This window comes from Lepidochelys olivacea, assembly GCF_965140295.1.
Source record: "Lepidochelys olivacea isolate rLepOli2 genome assembly, chromosome: 11".
Lineage (NCBI taxonomy): Eukaryota > Metazoa > Chordata > Testudines > Cheloniidae > Lepidochelys > Lepidochelys olivacea.
In genome coordinates this window covers 53,855,928-53,861,927 of record NC_140421.1, presented here as the reverse complement: position 1 = coordinate 53,861,927, position 6,000 = coordinate 53,855,928, and the positions used below count along the sequence as shown (strand labels likewise).

The 6,000-nt window shown below is 43.5% G+C and overlaps 1 long non-coding RNA gene across 3 annotated transcripts in view; it reads right to left on the bottom strand.

Annotated features, from left to right (window-relative positions):
• Positions 1–205: 205 nt before the first annotated feature.
• Positions 206–6,000, bottom strand: part of LOC311528507 — a 30,993-nt gene continuing 25,198 nt past the window's right edge. For all 3 annotated transcript variants that reach the window (XR_014713617.1, XR_014713618.1, XR_014713619.1), the window contains exon 5: positions 206–3,747. This is a non-coding gene — a long non-coding RNA (uncharacterized lncRNA). The remainder of the gene's footprint in view (positions 3,748–6,000) is intronic.

Sequence of the window (6,000 nt, the reverse complement as noted above, 5' to 3'; positions counted from 1 at the left end):
GCAAACAGCATCCTCAAGCACAGCTCCGCCTCTTCCCCCTCCCTTGCCAGTTTGTCAGTTTGCCTCCAGGCCCACAACCAGTATTACCAATCCCAAGCAGTCCAAAATCATGAGCCAGGTCCAACAAAAATCGAGACTGGTTTAAAAGAATTTATTTTGGGGTCTTTTTATTTGCCTTTTTATGAGCCTTTGGGATGTACTCGTTTCTTATCTCCAAGCTTTTCTCTAAAACCATGAAGGCGAGACACTCCCTTTTATTTCCCCCCATAATAAAAGCTGAGATTCTCATTTAAAACAAACAAAACACCAAACACCACGAGATTTGCAATAAAATCACTGAAGGTTACAGGACTGCATAGCTTTGGGGTCATCCCTGACACTGAAACTCCTCTTTTTCTTTCTTCTACCGCAAGTCCACACATGTCCCTGTCACTATTTTCTGTGCTGCACTATTGCCTGCATACAGCTGGGACAGTTGTGGAACTGCTATAGAATAAGCTAATAGCACTGAGGTGTAATAATTTTACAAATTCTCTCTGTCACCTGGTCCATGAGGTAAAGTTATCGTATAGTGGGTGTGATGCTGCTCAGTTGTGAGACACCTCACCACCACCTGCCCTTAACATGAAGTAGTCCTGTCTGATGGAGGTACAAGATACAAGCACTATCTTCCAGGCCTCACACTCTCCGTACAGATAGCAATAAGCACACATCAACCCCCGAGTCCTCAAAGCATGCCCTGCAGTGTCCAGGCCCTTATCCACTTCATAGAATCATAGAATATCAGGGTTGGAAGGGACCTCAGGAGGTCATCTAGTCAAATCCCCTGCTCAAAACAGGACCAATCCCCAATTTTTGCTCCCGATCCCTAAATGGCCCCCTCAAGGATTGAACTCACAACCCTGGGTTTAGCAGGCCAATGCTCAAATCACTGAGCTATGCCTCCCCCGCTTCTTCTTCTTTGAGTATGCGTAACGTGCCTCAGGTGGCACGTGACCAGGATTCATCATTGAATTTGGTCCACTGGTTGGATCATTAGTGTCCCTGGCTTGGGCTGGGTACTGACAAGGAGTGCAATGTGAACGCTGATCCATGCACTCCCCGTTATCTACTGAACACATGCAGAATTACCAGGCCTTCTATTCCAAAAGGAACAGTACACACCAGCTTGTAATATTCAATACAGGACCATCACTTCACTTAACGCCCTTGCACTTAGATATATTCATAGTGAAAACAAGAATATGTTTATTAGTAAGGAATAGAGATTCAAGTAATAGTGAGTAAGAATATTGAAAATAATATAAAACCAAGTCATAACAGGATTTCTAGAGATTAATGTTAATTAACAATTTCCTCTCGTGAAGCCAAATGCTGTCCTTTTACTTCCTGAGTGAAGGGTGCCCAGGTGTCTTCTCTGCCACCCAAATCTAGTCAAGCAAACCTTTACAGTGCACCTCAAGACAAGGTTCTCTCCCCCATTTTTTCTTCTTCTTGTTAGTTTCTTTTGGAGGTCCTAACAAGCCTTCCTTTGTGTTCAGTTCAGACTGGTGACAGGAAGCACATTGTGAATGAATCAGTACTCAATTTACAGGTAAACAGCAGGATGGATAAACATCTCATCTGACAGAGAATCTGTTTTTCACCTTTCCTGGTGACCAGTACCTTGATACAGACTTTAAGAACATATCTGCAGTATACATACATAACTCCTTACACACTATCTGTACATACATTTCACAATGATATTGATGACCAGTGTGATAGTGACTTTCATTTCAGACCTCATGTGACATTCTTTGGTGAACTAAAATGCACCCCCTTGCCAAGCTGGCAAAATGAGGTTTTGGGGGCCACAAGACCTTCCATTGAACTACCTTAATTGGGAAGAATTGTGTGATTCCACGTGAGTGAGGTGATGGCTCAAGGCCTGGGGGAAGAGGGGCGGGTATACTCAGAGAGACCAGGATGGGTGAGTGGTGCAGTTAGCCCAGGAACTGACAGAACATCATGTATCCACCATACATCCTTTCATCTCATTGCTCCTTAACAAGTGCAGCATCCTTCTCAGACGTCAGCACATGCAGAGTGATACTGCACCTTCTCTCACGTAGAAAAAAATTAGAACCATTTCACACACATTCTCAAAGAATTCCCCTGGCCTCCCAGTTGTTTCAAGATACATCTTAATATTGCCCTCCTTGTTTTGCAAATCTACCATGGGCATGTTCCCTTGGCCCTAACCAATTTGGACACTGGGAAAAAAAAGGAGATTGATGAGGAGGAGGAGGAGGAGAAGGCGTTTGCTCCAGGTTACCTTTCAGTTCTCGGCCCCAGTTCTGGGCTATGCCCAAACTGCACTTGGGGCAGCTCAGGAGAGGGGAAAGGCAAAGGCAGCTTCACACCACCTGATCCTGGGGCAGCCAAAGACTGAGAAGGACCCTACCATTAGTTAGTACAACCTCAGGACTACTCGAATTTTTATGCTCATCTGCTTATGGCTTCAAAAGTCATAAATATGCCTCCTTTCACACAGTTTACATTCCCTCCATGACCCAGACTCTATGCCAGCCAGGGATTCCTTCATGCTGGTATAAAGCAATAGCAATAAGGCAAAGCATCTGGTTCTTTCTAATTCTGTCCCTACTACTTGTGTTCATTTAGCACCTGTTCCACCATGTAATCAGGCTATTGCTGGTCACAGAGCCTTCTCTTCTGTAGGTCCTGCCCCCTGGAATGGTCTTCTTGCTTTTCCCAGCTTTATACACTCCCCATCTCATATCAGATCTCAGACACAAACACATCTTTCAACCTTCGCTATGCCTCTTAATTGCTCTTTTCTCTCTCTTAGAGTATCTGCATCACTGTATCAATTAGCTCTGCAGTGTGGTTTGAAATAAACTCACTGTGAATGTCTCTGTACATATTAAAAGTGTGCAGTATTGTATTGTTTAATCAGCATGCATTATTATTTTAATAAGGGAGGCAAACAACAAAGAAAGAAACCCTGCTAAATTCTAAATGCCCTCAAAACCCACCTAAAGGCAAACAGCAGTTTTTGACCCTCTTATATCAAAAATAGACAGATGGTGAAAGAACCACTTCACTTTGTCCTTATCTTGCCTACAGATCAAATGAATGGAGAACTGGAGCAGCTTTGTTTGCATTAAAGAGCAGAGATTAGAAGAATAAAGGTAATTTTTAATGGATACCTGATATATTCATATATCCAAGTACCTAGGAGCCCTGAATTATTTTTCCTGAGGCTCACAAACATTAACCCAGGTCAGTAAAAATATCCTCGCCCACACAATACATATTATAACCCATTGTTTCTCAACAAATGCTGGGTACTACACTCTCCGCGACAGAACCTTCCAATGTATCTTGTAGCCTTCATCTACTTAGTCAGTGAATTCTTCAAGACAAAGCTTTGTGTGTCTTGCAAAGTGCCAAGCACATTGGTAGTCTTTCGTTGATAAACCATGTTGATCATAATATTAAATAATAACAAAGCCATACAGCTCAGGGATTGTGCCCCCTTGCCATTGTTTCTTTTGGAAACACACCACCATATACAGAAAATCATAGGTCTTGTCACGACAGCCAAGAACATGGGTAACCACAGCCATTGCAGTCCACAGATACACGAACTCATACCAAGGTCTCTATAGATGGACTCACAAAGGTGGCGGTTTAAGACTTAATAGGATTTACCATTTTGCTGCATCCGAGTGCTTTTTATCCCTAGGACAAAGCAAATGAGAGATGAAACCATCTGATGTTTTAGTGTGAAAAGTAAACACATTAAAACTCTCTCTTTTATGCATTGATTTAGTATTCATTCCTGAAAAGAGAGCAGCGACACTGAGGAACTGACTCATTCACACAAACAACCCAAACACTCACCACTGGGGTTCTCTCCTCCGGGCACTTGGGCTCCATTCATGTTCTGGGCACAAGTGACAGTTCAGGGTTTATAGGTTTTGGGGCACTATTCCCTTGTAGCATCTCATTCTGGTCCCTCATTGGTATTAATCATGAATCACTCAATTGATGTATACAGGCTTATACCAGGGTAAGACCAGGGTCACTGAGAGAAGTATCGCATCCACAGACATCATTGGACATTTTTACACATCTCCCCAAACCACAATCCAGCATCACTGACAGTTTCTGCTCAGCTGAGCCCCGAGATCCTGTCATTGTTGAATCCCCAGCACAGATGGTTCCTCTCAGGGTACGTATGAAAGGGTAAGACTTTGGGTGAGATTCTCCCCTCTGTTCCAGACCCTATATATCACTAGATAAGGAGAATTCCCTTGGAACACTGGAACGTCATAGATGGCCCAAAGCAGACCACCCTGCAAGCCCCTGCATAGGGGGTCTGTTGGGACAGGGCTATAGCATACACAACGATCTCCAGTCAAGCTCCCAAGGCACTAACAATGCAAAGCACAATATTGCTAGAGGATACATATTGCTCTTAATATGAATTACCTGATGTTAGACAGCAAGATAAATTCAGGATCATAGTCAAAGAATTTAGGTTCTGGCTCCCTGCTACAACAGAGCCAGGCATTTCACCACTATGAGCTAGCACAGCAAGAACCAATGAAAAAGGAGTTACTAATGTATGTCTTGTCCACACAGGCCCAATCCTTGGCTGAACCATGGCCTCTTTGTGTTGCTCCAATAATGCAAAGTGGTTCCATCCCTGGGAAGACCACCCCACTTTAAGGGGATTTTGTGGTAGCAAAGAGTTGGTATTTTTTCTGTTTTGCCATACCTCTTCCCTGAAGCTGGCCTAGGGAGTGTGGACAGGGGAAGGGGCATGGCAGGGGGCTTTCTTGCAACTCAATTATTCCCTGCTTGTGCAACAGCCCCTTTGAGGCAATTGACAGCTGGCATAAATGAGAATATCCTTGGGAAGGTTGGTGAACTGCGTAAGGATGAAGGGAACTGGCTCAAGATGTAGTGGCCACTGGATCAGGGGAGTGCAAAGGTACCTTAAAGTAGGTAGCTCTGACTTGTGGGTGTCCCCAACTCCAGCTCCATCTTACAATAATACAGAAATAAAGACTGTGATGGGAGCAACCGGGCTGAGAAAAGGACTTCATTGTTGTAAACAGACAAGCTGAATTAATCATGAATTCTCTGGAAAAGGAGCGCTAAGGAAGGGAAATTGATGATATCTTCAAACGGAAGTAAGATGGAAGTGCGATATGACAATCGCATGTGAGTCATGAACAAGGCTACATCAAGTTCAACTGAGGATGCACAAGGCCTTAAAGCATGAAAGGTGAGATTTCATCACTGAGAAATTGGGTCATATATGAAAGAAACGGCCACAGAAAACAAATCAGTAAAATCACTTTTGAAAGGGAATCAAATTTTTGCAAGAGGAAAATTATTGTGGGAAGATACACGTCAACGGAGTTCTGTTTTACTAACTGAGGCCTAGCAGGCCCACTTTAAGTGTGCACCTGACTGGTGGGAAGAGGTGCCTGAATTGTCACAATTGCCTGTTGTATAAAATTTTTTCAGAACAGATTTTAAAAGGAGGCGAAAAACTGAATTAATATAAACAAAGAGGTTGTATTAATACCACTCAAGGACTATGTTAAGATTCTGACTGATAAGTAAGCGTTGAGGACTGGAAATAAAACCAAAACTGGTGCTTTGGAAATCAGGCCTAATTGGTGGGCAAAATAATGAGAGGATGGGATATTCCACACATCATCCCATATAGGGAGCCCTTAGAAAGAGGGCTAGGGGAATAAAAAGAAAGGCGGGACTACTTCCACCACTACTACACCCATTGGTAAGGAATTTTTCATCGTGACACCTGACCACCACAGCTACCAGTGAGGACCAGCCTGATTCATGTGAGATCCTGCTTTGTCTTCCCCCTCCATCATGTGTCCCTTTCTGTTCCCCGCCTCTCTCTCTCTCGGTCTCTTTCTCTCTCAGCATTTCACCTGATCCTGAAATTAACTG